The sequence below is a fragment of the Dermacentor albipictus genome, chromosome 4 (assembly GCF_038994185.2).
Source record: "Dermacentor albipictus isolate Rhodes 1998 colony chromosome 4, USDA_Dalb.pri_finalv2, whole genome shotgun sequence".
Taxonomy (NCBI): domain Eukaryota; kingdom Metazoa; phylum Arthropoda; class Arachnida; order Ixodida; family Ixodidae; genus Dermacentor; species Dermacentor albipictus.
This window is the reverse complement of record NC_091824.1, coordinates 170,032,280-170,048,152: the sequence shown is the minus strand read 5'-3', so window position 1 is coordinate 170,048,152 and position 15,873 is coordinate 170,032,280. Positions and strand designations below refer to the sequence as shown.

Sequence of the window (15,873 nt, the reverse complement as noted above, 5' to 3'; positions counted from 1 at the left end):
TCTCGCATTATACCACACAATATGATAAACAACTCGAGGTATACCTCCCGTAATCATGCATGCATTCATATATAGCATTTCACTTGCGGAGGTGTCTATCAAGATGTGACATTCCATGTGAATGATGCATGCATGCTCGAGAGGTTGCGGTCACTGAGCAGCGTCGTTAAATGCAGCGCATATATAGTACGAAGAACGGGGAAGCCAGGGTGTTCGATTGTTTCTGTAATATTGAACCTATATACAGAGGGTACTGCCACACCATGTTATATAGTGCACGCACGCTTTTGTAGACATCCAAGTGCTTCCTCTGTTTAACAACGTGCAGTTCGAGCAATACCCCTCACATGCTTCGTTAGCGTGATTAATGAGCACATTAGTGACGGTCCATGACTGGCTCACGCGACAGCGCCGCCTGTGTGCATGCTATATATATATATATATATATATATATATATATATATATATATATATATATATATATATATATATATATATATATATATATATATATATATATATATATATATATATATATATATATATATATGCAGCAGTTGGCGCGCGTACATGCTGCCTTGCAGTCTTTATTGTTTGTTTTATTTCCCTTATTTTTACACCCATGTGGCTTTAACACGAACAGGGTAGTTGTGTGCTGGCATGACTGCGCCGCGATCTTCATTACCCGCCGAGGTCGCGTGGCTTTGGTGTTGCGCTGCGAAGCCGTGGCCTCGCGGGACCAATTAAATGCCGCATTTCGATGGGGGCGAAATGCAAAAACACCCGTGTATCCTGCATTAAGCACACGTTAAAGAACCCGAAAGAGTCAACATTATTCCGGAGTCCCCCACTATATATAGTGCCTCTTACTCATATCGTGGTAACTGGGCATGTTAAAACCCCAGAATTTAATGTTAATTTTTGAGCGATGTCCATTTTCGAACGTATAGAAGGTACACTAGCTGTGAAATAGTGTTTTCTGAGTATCGCTTTAACCTTGTTTGCTATATAATTCTTCAGTGACATTGATTACTGAGTGATGTTTCTACTACATTTAATTGTTTTCTTGTGATAACGACGTTGTATCCCGACTGCGCAGATATGAGGCTGTGAAAAAAAAAAGCGAGAGAAAGATATTTTTTATATTTCAACTTCCACTTGACAGTATATCGTTCATGCTCGGCCATTGCTTTGTTCCCTTGACTCAGAGTGAGAGCTCACGAAGACGTACTTCGGATCAGCTGCGACAAGGACGGACGATGTGCCGAATGGTCGGGACGGAGAATCGTCGATCGCCTTCAAGGCGATTTTGCGCTTGAGCGAAACGGAGAAGGAAACGAGTTGGACGATGGGCAGTGACTCGACGCGTTCACTGCAGGGAGGCGCTTCCTGCGGCGCGCTTAGCGTTTCAGCGAGAGCTTAAGTGGCCTGGAGTGTAGATTAACTGGAACTTATGTATGAGCAACGACGACGCGGATGTGTCATCAGTGTCCGACGATGAGCAAAACGAGAACAAGGCGAAAGCAGGAGCCAACGCTTCGACAAGTGGACTTGTCTTCTTCAAGGCCTGTGTGCAAGCAATGTCCGAGTGATCGACTCTTCGCTCGGTATATGTAACTCCGACTGCGCTTTGAAAAATGTTTCTTGTTCCCTTGTATATATAGTACGCGTAGGTATATCCAGGTTAATAAAATACTCATAAACACGCATCTACGCAGGAAAGCTCGCAGCTGCATGCACGCTGAAACGTAGAACGCAACTATGCATATTATAGCGTTTGTGGTCCTGAAGAACGACTGTCATCATCTTTTCCTTCTCCCCGTGTTCAAACGGGATGTTCTTTTTACTGGCCTTTTTTCTCCACATGACAAATAATTTAGCTCAAAAACACGGAGTGCATGTGAGCGATATACAATTACAGTTCTTAATCCATTTGTACGTCGCTAACTACGTCTTCGATGTCATACCTCAGAGCATTAGACGTAATTTTAGACAACCGAATTTTCTCATACTTGCGTTAGCTTTATTGGTGGCTATATATGCACTATATCGCTGTGGGAAAGATAACTAAGATTCGCTAAAGGACAGTAACGAATTCCGCGCACGTTGTCTTTTTATGTATACATACATGCAATAGGCTTGAGCGCTCATTGAAAATGTTACAAATATGTTTCGAAAAAGCGATGAAGAACACAAACGCAACGAAGTGACCTCCAAAAAGACCAAAGATATTTACTGAAAGAAAATTAAATTTGGAGAAATATGGACAAGTACGCTTGCAAGTCATGAATACCGATGCCATTCAATTCAAAATTTGTGTAACTATGCGCTTGATTGAATTGCTGACTCCATAGTTGGCATGCAGTATGGTTCGCACAGTATGCACTGAAAAAGCTTTAAAGAGAAATATTGCTCTCACTGAGGCGTGCAGAGAGACTGCAGCGCTGCTTAGTCGAAGTTATGACCGCGGCCGCACATACATGTGCCAGGAACTTTCTTAACGAACTGTACTAATCACGAAGACAATGGAAATGGAACACGCAAACCACAAGAAATCCAATTTCGTCTCGGCCTATAGTATGCGCTTTCAGCGAGCATGCCAGGAACATTGCGAACGCCAGGCGTGTGTCACGAATTGAGACGTCTTTCTCCGAAGCCGGCAACCGTTGGCGACAAATACCGGCAGCGGCAGAAGGCGATTCTTTAAACGATAACGACCGTGGAATGACGTCAGCATCACTTTCGGGGAAAACTGGGCGCCCTTATCTCCGAAAGCCGGCCGGAGGCTCTCAGCGCGCGACCGCGAAGCCGCGCCGCTCCCCGCGCCAGTTATTTTAAAAGAGCAATTCGCGGCGACTGAGTTCCCAAATTCGGCGTACCGGGTAAGATACACAGCTCACCTCGCTTGCAGTCGCCAAGAAGCCGAATTGGGAGAAGTCGTTACCTGTCGAATCTGCTAAGAGAGAAAGAGAGAGAGAGCATGAAAAGCAAAAAAGCAACAGGACAAAGTGTAGGGAAGGAGAGAAGATGACAGTGTGTAGCTTGACTTCGCAAACAGCCGATGTGTCGCCTAAATACACGGCGCAAGCGGCAGCCGAAAGAAAGAGCCCTTCAGGAAGCCCTGTGAAATGGCCGTCGCGGACGCGTCGGCCGATGCATTTTTTCCCCCTCCCTTCTCGTTCAGGGCGATATTTACGAGAGCAGCTGAAAGCAGACGCACAGAGCAGGAGAGAGGTCCCTACAGTTCGGAAGTCCTGTCAAAAAACTTCGCCGCTGAAGGGCACCTGAATTGGGACACGCCCTCAGCCCGGGTATCGTGCCCGCTCCTCGCGCCCCATTGGCTATCGCCATTTTGTAGGCGTAGCTGAAACAGGGCTCCGCCTTCCTGGCATTGATGTGGAGAGGGGGTGTCGGCGGACGACACCCCGAGGTGGCGAGCGGTGCGCGCCGACAGCTGGCGCCTTCGCTCCCCTCTCGCGCTCCTCGTGTAAGCGCAAAATAAAAGCGTGCGAAGAGCCGCATTTGTAATTCCATCGGCCTCACACATCGTGGCTCTCGCTGGATTGAATTTGACTACGCCTTGTTTGCAGGGGCGCTTCAAAAGAGGGTTAAGCGTGTTATTGCTCCGCGATGTCTGGCCCGCATTTTGAAAGAGTCGAGGAAGGAGCGGGCGACGGAACAGCTGCTGAGAGTTCGAGCGCTTGACTACAAGCTAAGAAAATGATACTGCGATGGAATGGGAACTAAATAATGTAGTAGCGCATGACCAATTTTTCTTAAACAGCGGTTACTCGAACTTTTACATATGGCGGTGGGGATAAAAGCGCACGCAAACTCGATGACGTTCCCATTGAAGCATTTGAACGCATATCACATAAAATGAATACCATTAACTGCGGCTTGGTACAGTTGAGGTGTAAGCTTCGAAAGCACGTTATGTGATGCAACTAAGCCATGCACCTGTTATTCAGACTTCAATACTAAATCTGAAAATTTCGCACTTGTCAAAAAGAAAAGGAAAGAAGTATCAACTATAGAGAATGCACTCACGTCTATAAACAAAAAGTATTTTTTGCCGATTACACGGTTCGTTTTATCTGAAGAATGCATCGCACTTTGGCATTTTATACCTTCTTAATGACTTCATCGTTTTAATATATAAGCTTCGTAATTTATTATTATCGTTATTATTATTTGTTATGTTGTATAGTCCCCGTCGTGTTGTATGATATATCATAATGCCACATTTAAGAGTACAGACGTGTTTTTGTGTTCTGCAACTACAGATTAATGTGGTCAACACTACGTTTGATGACGCGTACAAAGCGTCCCGCGATGACTAGAGTAAACGGCATTGTATGGTCAAGTTTTCGTTAATTTGAAAGCCAGGCGAAAGTTTAGTCTTGAGCCGGGCCCAACAGATAAAGTGGTATATATAGCAAAATCATTTTTAAGCTTGCGATATCTTCTCGAATACCGCGTCGGGCTACGAATCGAACTCAATGCTCATAAACTTGAGCTATGAAGTCTAATGCACGCACGTGCGCGATAGTTTAGGCGAAGAACAAGACTGCACCTTGGTCACTGACTGTTGCTGATTTGCTCAGTTTTCGCTTTCCATGCACGGAATTTATGTATAGACGTATAGACCCGACGAGATCGGTAAGACGCTGCAGATCAATCCCATTCCGAAAAACATGGATCCAAATCTCCACGCGGCCAGAAGGCAGGCGCGGGCAGATTATGTGGCAGGCACGTACCCAGGGGGGGGGCCCCGGGGGGGCCCGGGCCCCCCCCGAAATCAAGTGGCATACCCCCCCCCCCCCCTCCCCGCCCACGCCACCACTCCTCACACATTCCTAAAGCGCCGCCAGATTAATGTTGAGACTTGGCAGCTGTTCATCGGTCAGCCTTATGCTGCCTTTTTCACTCCTTTTAGATGGCGGTAGTTATCGGCATTTCTTGTAATGTGAAGGACAGTTTTCTCATAGATTCCGCACCCGCGCGATTAACTCGAGATGCGCTCAGTTGTCACCATCTATTCAACCGTCACGCGCATAGCTCGAGCTTGCTTTTGTTAGTTCAACCTTCTTTGTTTAGGCTGATCCTGGGACCAGGAGAGGGATGCGGCTGTTACTCAGCTGGTATGTACTCTCATGAAACGAGTTGCAGCCGGAGAAAACACCAATTGCGTTTAACTTTTCCCTTTGCTTCATTATTTCCTTGAGTTACGGCTCGCCGCGACTGGCCGATGCCCGGAACCATATACACGTGATATGGGTTAGATAAGGTGGGAAATAAAATAATGTGAAAGAGTGTCCATCATGAAGCCCTGCAATAACCCTCAAACCCATAAGCAAGATGACTGTCGCCAGTTACCTCGTCTGTTTTTCCTTAATTGTATCGCACTTTTCGTGCAAAATTGGAAACCGGAAACAAAAATCGCAAGGAGTTGAGAAATTAAGCGATCTACTAAGGGAGAGAGCCAACGCGCAACAACCAAACTGCAAGCAACAGCGAATAATAAAAATGTTAACCGTTGTTTATGAGAATATTTCTGGATCAACATCTTTTTATTTAAAAAGGAAGTAGAGAAAACGCCGCCGGAAGTGGAGAATAATTTCTTGCTTTGAATGACGCTTCCACAGTTATCGGTCGAACCGCCTCACGTAGCCACTTCTCTGCTGTGCTTATGTGGGTGTTTTTCTAACCTTTCTCGGTGAGCGCAGTACGTCTAGAATCGCAGAGTCCTGCGCTCTACGCGATTGTATGGGACTGGCGGCCGCAGAGCGTTACGCAATTCGCGGAACTGTCGAACTGATCCACAAGGCGAAAATAACTGATATTCGAAACTATAACACGTGAAAGACTGAAGAAGCCGTAAAAAAATGAACGCGGCCTGACATCAGTAAAAAAGAAACCTGGCATAGGACAAATCATGATGTATGCACTAAAAGATAAGAGGGATAATATCATAAGGAATCTCGAAGATACAGTAAAAGCAGCGGAAAAATTCTAAGCTGACCTGTATACAGTACCCAGAGGAGTCCCGATACCTCACTTAGAAACAGTAATGAACAGGATACGGAAACTCTCCTATAACTAGCGATGAAGTCAGAAGGGCCCTGCAAGACATGGAACGATGAAGAGCGGGAGGAGAAGGTGGAATAAAAGTCCATTTAATCAAACATGGAGGAGACATATTGCTTAGAAAACTGGCGGCTCTTTATACGAAGTGTATATCGGCTGCAAGGGTCCCAGAAAACTGGAAGAATGCAGACATTATACTAATCCACAAAAAAGGAGACGTTAAAGAATTGAAAAATTATAGGACCATTAGCTTGCTCCCAATATTATATAAGATATTTACCAAAATAATGTCCAATAGAATAAGGGCAACACTGGATTTTGTCAACCAAGGGAACAGGCTGGCTTCAGGAAGAGATACCTTACAATGGATCACATCCATGTCATCAATTAGGTTATCGCGAAATCTGCAGAGTACAATAAGCCTCTCTATGTGGCTTATATAGATTACGAAAATGCATATGATTCAGTAGAGATACCAGCAGTCTAGAGGCACTACGTAATCAAGGACTACAGAACGCTTACGTAAAAAGCTTGAAAAATATTGCTACATGCGTTTGGTATTTGTTTGTTTGAACGAGGTGCGTGGACGCCATCACTCCAGAAAAGAGGAGGAAGAACGAACTGGGCTCGCGCTGTGAATCTAACCGGTCAGCGCTGCAACCGTTGTTGTAAATATAATCTAAATAGTTTCTCGTCTTACTGGCTCGTCCTTCGCGTAAGAATATATACAGAGGTTCTACAACTACCTTAATTCTACACAAGAAAAGCAGGGAGATACCTATAGGGAAATGGGTCAGACAGGGAGACACAATTTCTCCAAAGCTATTCACTGCGTGCTTAGAAGAAGTCAAGCTATTAAACTGGGAAGGCTTAGGAGTAAAGATCGACGGCAAATATCTCAGCAACCTTCGGTTTGCAGATGACATAGTTCTATTCAACAACAATGCAGACGAGTTACAACAAATGATTGGAGACCTTAACAGAGAGAGTGTAAGAGTGGGGTTGAATATTAATATGCAGAAGATGACGATAATGATAAATAGCCGGCCAAAGGAACAAGAGATCAGGATCGCCAGTCGGCCACTAGAGACTGTGAAGGAGTACGTTTACCTAGGTGAATTAATCACAGGGAACCCTGATCATGAGATGGAAATTCACAAAAGAATAAAAATAGGTTGGATCGCATACGTCAGACATTGCCAGCTCCTGACTGGAAGCTTACCATTATTATTGAAAAGTAAGGTGTACAATCAGTGCATTTTGCCAGTGCTGACATATGGGGCAGAGACTTGAGAATGAGTTAAGGACCGCGCAAAGAGCGATCGAACGAAGATTGCTAGGCATAACGTTAAGAGAGAGAAAGAGAGCGGTTTGGATCAGAGAGCGAACGGGTATAGACGATATTCTAATTGACATCAAGAGGACAAAATGTAGCTGGGCAGGTCATGAAGTGCGCTAGTTAGATAACCGTTGGACCATTAGGGTTACAGAATACCAAGAGAAGGAAAACGCAATCGAGGACGACAAAACACTAAGTGGAGCGATGAAATTAGGAAATTCGCGGGCGCTAGTTGGAATCGGTTGGCGCAGGACAGGGGTAAATGGAGATAGCAGGGAGAGGCCTTCGTCCTGCAGTGGACATAAAACAGGATGATGATGATGATTATGAATGTGATGATGATGATGATGGAGGTGGTGGGCCCCCCCCGAAAAAAAATCCTGGGTACGTGCCTGTTATGTGGAAAGGCATTTAGCCAAACTAGAAAACACGGTTTTCACGGATGCAACACTGTATCCATGGAATAGACATACAAATTACATTAAGGCAGCTTCGGTAGTGGTTGACAACGCAGGCAAGCTAATCACCTGCGCAACTACACATAGTGCCAGGATAGTGAAAGCGGAGGAGGTCGCTGTTGCGCTGGCAGCGGCTGAGGGCTATCGAAAAGACAAAGCAATGGTCGTTTTAACGGATTCAAAAGAGACATGCAGGAACTACACAAAGGGTAGAATCTGCAGGGCTGCCTTATCTATCCTCCGCAAGGCAGAACACCTCAGACACACCGCAACCCACAAACTAATCTGGATTCAGGCACACACGGGGATAGAAGGAAATGAAAGGGCAGATAGCTTGGCTCGCGAGATCACGTACCGAGTCGAGCGGCCACACGCCCTGGGACAGCACTTCACCGTGGAGATCGGCTATTCAGAATTACTGAACTACCACAGAGGCAAGAGAATTAGATACTCCCCGCCACACAAAGCCTTAACACAGCAAGAAGCAGACAGAGAGAGAGAAGGGAAGACGGAAAGGCAGGGAGGTTAACCAGACTGAGTCCAGTTTGCATATAGTTGGAGGAGGCTGCAAGCGGGAACACATATACTAAGCAAGATGTATCCTACACAATTTAGGAACACATGCCCGTGGTGCGGGGCAACCCCCACATTTTACCACATAACCTGGGAGTGTAAACGTAACTACACATTCCACCATCACAAAACCCCGAGTGCAGAGCAGTGGGAGAGCCGGCTCACCAGCTGCGAGCTCGCCGCCCAAAGGGAAATGGTGCAGCACGCAAGCGAAGCAGCGCGGCTCAGTGGAGTACTGGACTAGGGGCCCAACCCTGCTAAGAAGGTCAAGCGTCTGCAGCGATGAAGACGAAAACTGAACGCTAAATCCTTAATGGACCAAATAAAGTTTCTCTCTCTCTCTCTCTCTAATTCAGTAGCACAGCACAACGTCTCTTCGTCTCAATGCGCCTGTTGGCCGTATACATGACGCTCGTAAATTTGTTAACGTCGAAACGTTTGTTCAGCCTCCATCTGATGAGGCTCTGCATGGTCTCCCGTAAACAAACGTATACATGCCGGGTGTTTAAACGAACACTTTAAAAATGTTTTAAAAATGTCCGTCTCCTCGAAGAGATGGACATTACTTGCACAACAAAGTGAAATTCATAACTGACTAATTAACAAAATTTCCATAATTAAGTTTTTAGCTAATTACCTTATGGCGCATATTGCAATTTACAAATTCTAGCGGGTGAGACTGCAAGGCATATCCACTTGAAAATAATTGTGTGGATGACACCATTTACGGGATATGCGCAGTCAAACTTGCGGTATATATATACCGCAAGTAAGCAACAGGTCAGTGCATGCATTCTTATAAGAATGCACTATCGTTCTGCTTACCTTCTTAATACAACGTCGTTTCACGCATTGAAGCACAAAAGTAACTGGAACGCCAATGCATTTATCGGCAAAGTTCGGGAATTAATATCTCGAAACTGGAGTCATCCTGAGAATTCGTTCCAAGTGGATCCGCCTTGCAAACTCCCCGGCTACAATCTGTAAATTGCAATATGTGCCATACGGTAATTAGTTGAAGACTTAATAAGGGATTTTTTTATTAATAAGTCAATTATGCATTTCAATTTTTTTTTGTGCACGTAATGTCCGCCTCTTCGAGTAGACCAACTCGCGGCTAGAACATGCCATCTCTATAGCCGTTCCCGCGGCGAAACAACCTTGCCATGCCGCTTGTGGCTGGGAGTGGCGTTCACGAACGCATACACCTATCACCCGCAGTGGTCAATCAGTGGCTATGGTGTTAGGCTGCTGAGCACGAGGTCGCCGGATCGAATCCCGACCACGGCGGCCGCATTTCGATGGGGGCTAAATGCGAAAACACCCGTGTACTTAGATTAGGTTAACGTGAAGGAACCCCAGGTGGTCGAAATTTCCGGAATCCTCCACCACGGCGTGCCTTATAATCAGAAAGTGGTTTTGGCACGTAAAAACCCCATATTTTTTTTAATGCTCCTATCGTTTGGGAATGGAACAGAGCCCGATGTGCGACTCCTGTGAGTGCGAGGAAACCATCGAGCACCTATTGTCCACCTACCCTCGTTACGATGTCCAACGTCTCTCTCTGGGGGCAACGTTACGCCGACTGGACTCGAGACTGTTCACATTGTGAAAGATACTCGGACCGTGGCCACCCCCGTCACTGGCTCGAAAAGCGATTCGTGCACTAGTGCAATACTTGAAGTGCACCGGCTTTAGAGACCGTTTATAGTGTCCCTGTGTATAGTACACGTTCCTCCCACACGCACTAGTGCCTACTCTCTCCCTTTCTTCCTCTTTCTATTCCCCTTTCCCCCACCCCTCTGTAGGGTAGCAAACCGGATGCTCTTCTACCTCCCTGCCTTTCCGATCCTTGTTTTTTCTCTCTCTCACGGACTAGAATTGTGCTTTCTCCCACGGGCAATTCTTTAAAAATTTTGAAAGGGCTCCCTGAAACGCCCGATATATAGTTACGGGCGTTACGTTTGACATGACAAATGGGCACCGATTCATCCGACAGACAGTTCCAATGAATTATAATGTGTAATGTTTCAAGTGGTGCCTTTTATCACTGCACAGCTGTTATAAAATTGATTGCATATATCGCATCGCACGTCCCTTCCACGTGAGTCACGTGTACGCAGGTTGTTCCTCGTGTATGTACGATTTGTCCAATGCAAACAGAAGCTATATATGTGCGCTGTTGCTTCCTCTATACGCAGTCATAAATGCTGGAGTCGCCCCGCGCTATCGTTGCCTAGGCCACTGTCTATTATGGTGTATACCTCGGTACTGGAAATGCTGAACAACACATATATATACTTATGTTTCACAGAGGAACCATGGAATGCGCATCATTTATAGCGGTGGACTTGGAATAATAATATTAAACCGCGTATACTGTAAGGCTCTGTAACGCGCCGGAATCAGATTCTGCACGCAAGTGTCTCATGTATGCCGCGTCTCCATCGATTTGTGGCTGCCACAGCTGCTGCAGTTGCCACATGCATACCAGGGGGACTGGTATCGCCTGTTTTACAGCAGGAAGGTTACAGTAAGACGCCGCGGTCCTGTGCGGGACCATTGCGTGGTCACATGTATAGCTCTGGTGCCTTTCGGCATGTTTATGTATACTACTTTTCTTCCCCTCTTCCCCTTCCCTTACGTAGAGATGCTCCATTATCCGGCCGACCTCTCTACATTTTCCATTCATTAAACTACCTCTCTTCACTTTTTCTTTCGTCTCATTATTATTTGAGCGCGCGCGCGCGCGCGCGCGCGCGCGTGTGTGTGTGTGTGTGTGTGTGTGTGTGTGTGTGTGTGTGTGTGTGTGTGTGTGTGTGTGTGTGTGTGTGTGTGTGCGTGTGTGTGCGTGTGTGCGCGTGTGTGCGTGTGTGTGTGCGCGTGTGCGTGCGCGTGTGCGTGAGTGTGCGTGAGTGTGCGTGAGTGTGCGTGTGTGCGTGAGTGTGCGTGTGTGCGTGAGTGTGTGTGTCAGAGACAACGTAGCTGCAATAATCGCAGCTATAGCTGCGATTATTTTACGTTATACGCAATGTAAGTCCTCAAACGCTTGCGGGCAGTGGGAATCTGAGAAAACGTTGAATTTCCGAGCAATATGGGACCGTATTTAGCCACTCAAACCATACTGTTATGCTGTTTGCATATACATATATAGTGCAGGCTGCTGGAAATCCGAATTCAACGTTGCGTGTTCATATATAGGCCGCGGAAATATTCAGCTCTTTCAGATCCTGTGGTTTCATGCCTTGTCCACACTCCGAATTACATACGTCTTTTCGGGCAGTTAACTTCGATTGACTATCACACAAAAGCACCGCTCAGCCGTAGTTCTGACGTGGCTATCGTTAACTGCAGAAATAATGCAGCTCCATTAATAGAATAGATCGGAAATACAAGGCACACCCTTGAACACGACGTTATATACTATAAATTGCAACGACAAGTTGACAGCTCCAATACACGGGGAATGTCCTGTTACAATTGCCTTCGTTTTCGTTTTCTCTCTATCTCTCTGTCTTTACGCGCGTATGCGTTTTGCGGATTTTCTGTTCGTTGATTCCAACAGAGCGCGGCCTTAAGTGTACTATGTGATGGCGATTGTCTATACGCGTATGGAGCAAGATGAACGGTCCCGAAAACTTCTCACACGAGTTAGTGCGTGACCGCGGGGCTGCGTCACCCGCTTTCTCCGATCGCTAGGTGGCCAATGCACCGCGGGCAAAGACACAATCTCTCATCATGTTGCTGCGATGAATTCGCCCTCCCACAGTGAAGAGGACGGTTATACATACATCAGCGAGGCCTTGAAAAGGACTGGTGCGCGTGTGTTTGTGCGTAGACGCGGTGACTTATCCATGCGTGGTGGTCGCTCACACTGCAGTTGATCGCCTAGCTCGGCGCGCCTTGATAGCGCCACGAGTGGTGCAATAGATCAAGATGCTCAGCTATACAATCTGTTGGCTGGCTGTTTGGTGTACTATAGATATGCCACGGTCAACGAATCGCTATGGGTTTTTAACGCATGCCAGGTAGAATTAACGCCGTGGGGTATGCACGAAATACTCTTTGCAGCTTTTGTGTATACAACTTATGCATTACATTGCACCAACTTGTCCTTCACCACCTATGCAAGCACATGTCTACGCTCTTCAGATTGTTTCGTATCTTCCATGCATGCTCCAGTTATTTAGCATGTACACTTTTCCGCACAGCTCTTCCAGTAACTTGTTTGACTTCCTTTATACGTACAGGCATCTTCTCTGCACTACAGCTACTTATTCCCTGCCGCACTTTATCTGAATTTCAAAGAGGGAGAGGGAGAAGAAAGGGAAAAGTACAGGGAGGTTAACCAGAAGGGAAAATTTTATTTCTTACCTTACACTGGGGAAGAAGGGAGCGGAAGGTAAAAAGATGAGCAGGTAGAGAGAGAAATTTCAGGCTCTGAAGTCAGCAAGCACGTAGAACCTGTAAGAACTATGCAGCGCATCTTCCATGCGCAGGTCACGTCAGCGTTGCACTCGATTTGCTTATAAAGGAGGCATAATGGCGGGAAAGATGCTGTGCAGAGAAGTTGGCATCTGGATTATGGAAGATGTAAAAAGGTGCACCTTTGTATACCTGTTGGCGCATACCATAGTGGAAAAGGTCTTTGAATTCACCTTCCATCGTGATTGATGCCTTCTTATTCTTCTGGAAGTTGGCGTTCCCTTCTATCTCTGTCTCTCTTTATTTTCCTTGTATATATATATATTGTCCGCGTTTTGCCTTGCTTCCATAGAAAGACCACTGCGAAATTTGTGCACGCAGTTTCCACCGCAGGTTGAATTTGGGGTTGCACGTAATGTATTCCACGGGAAAAGGCTTCAGAGAAAAAGCATTATGGATCAGTTTTAATATATAGAGGCCAACAAACGCTCTTTTCGTTCATTGCGTATGCACGCAATTACAATTAACAGAACACCACATCGTGGGAGCTGCATTCTGAGCTGAATGGCGCATTTCGCAAAAGACTACACAGGCTTTGATTTTATTTACATTGCGTTGGAGACTTGCCTGAAGTGCTTCCGAAAGGAGAACAATGTAACGCTATTGTTAAACTTGTTCACAGGTGAACCGCATGACAAATGCGGGCATTTAACTGCGAACATCCGTCATTATTACTACTTATGTACGCTGCATACAAACTTGAATCTATGGCGCTAATGAATGAATAATTTCCGTTTATTGTGCTCAAATTGGCTTAAGTAACTGGCGCTCGCCTCGTACTTTTAATAATGCAGCGCCATCCGTGCTATTTTGGTCATATTTCAGCAAGCGCTTTGTACTGCATGTCTGGCACATGTTTTACCAGGGAAGTTGTTAAGCGGTCGAAAACGTCCGCGATAAAGGTGCACGCAAAGTGCGGGTAATAATTATGTTCGTTTGAAATATTGACAAAAACCCATTCTGAGAAAACAACTGGAGCCGCGGAGACTGCTAACTCAGTGCACAGAAGCAGGGAAGGCGGATAAACGCTCCGAGGCTATATACAGAAAGCAGCGCACCGAGTCGAGGCGGTGGCATGGCTGCTGTGGGCGCGTGGAATGGGCAGTGGCAATGAGAAGCTCTACTTCAATTTGAACTACTGCAAACCTGAAGTCATTTCGCACAAGTCTGCCGTCCTTATTTATTCTTTTTTTTTCACTGATGCTGAACAGAGAATTATATACGACATGATGCATGGGCAATGCTCCTTGCTTATTTATACATGGTTACTTCTGGCCCGGTTATTATTCAGTCACGGATCTCGCTATGTATAAATGTTTGACCCAAGTAAATAGACCTACAGTGCCGACCACCAAAACAATTTCCATACTTCAGTTCCCACTTATAAACGATTGCAGGGATAACGGCTGTCTGCCAGGACATGATATTGGATGACATTGCTGCCTTGTAACAACGGTACTTCTAAGGGCGACTATTACTCCCCCGGTTACTTTGTCCAGGCTGTACCCAAAAACGATGCCTAGCACTTTGCGTCTGTACGAGTCTTGAGAGCGTTCTAGTTTGTTGAACTCGGTTATACTATGGTATTTTCAGGCTGGCCAACCGCACACCCCCGTGGTTAACCTCCCCGTTCTTACTTTTTTTTCTTTTTCTGACAGCTTGACGGGAAGAGAGGGTCTGTGAAGCTTTGGGAGAGGATCGCTTATAAGAACAAAGCGAATTTCGTGGCTAAGACAGGTCTCGGACAAACAAATCCGTTTGCGCACGCAAGAGCGTTTCCAGGCACAGGCTGCGAATGTATCTGCTGACTTAAAGCCGGCTGTGCCGCCAGCGTATTGACTCAGTGCTTTGCGAAGAAGCTGCCCCGGCAACCCGAAGAAATGTTTGCCGCAGGAGATGCCGAACTGCGGCGGCTCAGTCACCTGCCTACCTACGACCATCGAGCAACTACTTTGTCGGGTGAAACTTTTGCGCAAAAAGTCCTAAAGCCTAACGAAACGCTTCTGACGGATTTAGGCACCACAGAGCGGAAAGAGCGACAGGACGTTGGGCTCTTGGGTTCAAAAGGTTCCATTTTTGTCTTCTTTGCGTTAACTACCACATCTGGACAATCGCGAGCGTGGCAGCAATAAGCCGTTATAACGCTGGAACAGTGAACTGAAACCAAGCAGGAAGCGTCATGGCACCAACATCACGCCCAGGACGAGCGAACACAAGTAGCCCGGCTTCTGCTCGCGTAATGTCGTGTTCGCGTCTCGGCGATAATTGCCGCGGCTTTGAAATCGCACGTCACCCGTCGGGAATGCTTCCCGGAGAGCAAGAAGAAAGGAAGTGACATTTATGCGAGGGGCGTCGACTATTTACGATGCGTCTGTTGCTTGCAACAGTTGCACTCCACACAGACGCCGAGTTTGCTCGCGCCGAGTTTCCGGTCAGCGCCGTCGCGCCCCCGCCACGGGCGGTGGGAGATGCAACCGCTCGATCGGGGTACGAGGTGGGGTGCCGGGAGGGGGTGGGCTGGGGGCAGTGGGGGCTTCACTCGGGGGAGAGTACGGGCCGGGAGCACCCCGTGGGAAAGGCGCCACGGGGAGCCGCGCTTATCGCCGCGCGCCCAGGATTGCGGGAAACGAGCCGATAATGGGCCGCAGCCGCCACCCCAGGGCTGCGCCACCACGCGCCGCCGATTCGATGACGCGCGAAGCGCGCCGCAGGCCGACGGTTTGGGCCGCGTCCACCGCCGTCGCCACTGACCGCTCGGCCGCGTGTGCCTGCAGCGGGGGCGCGTTTTCGGGCTCCGGGGGCGTGACGAAGCTGGTGGCCGAACGGGCCGGCCGGTCGCCAGCGGTTCGCGACTACAAGGCAGAGTGAGCGGTGATGGCCGACGCCTACTGCTCGGATCAAATGTGAAGGTCTGCAATATCAAATTAC

General features: G+C 47.1%; 3 protein-coding genes across 5 annotated transcripts in view; 2 read left to right on the top strand and 1 right to left on the bottom strand.

Annotated features, from left to right (window-relative positions):
• The window catches only part of LOC135902469 (serine/threonine-protein kinase SIK2-like), a 309,800-nt gene that overhangs the window by 137,883 nt on the left and 156,044 nt on the right, over window positions 1–15,873 (bottom strand). The window lies entirely within an intron of this gene.
• LOC139059410 (uncharacterized) overlaps window positions 1–15,873 on the top strand; it is a 356,283-nt gene that overhangs the window by 272,516 nt on the left and 67,894 nt on the right. The gene's annotated exons all lie outside the window — the stretch shown is intronic.
• Window positions 1–15,873, top strand: part of LOC135902470 (homeobox protein engrailed-1a-like) — a 110,305-nt gene that overhangs the window by 91,001 nt on the left and 3,431 nt on the right. The gene's annotated exons all lie outside the window — the stretch shown is intronic.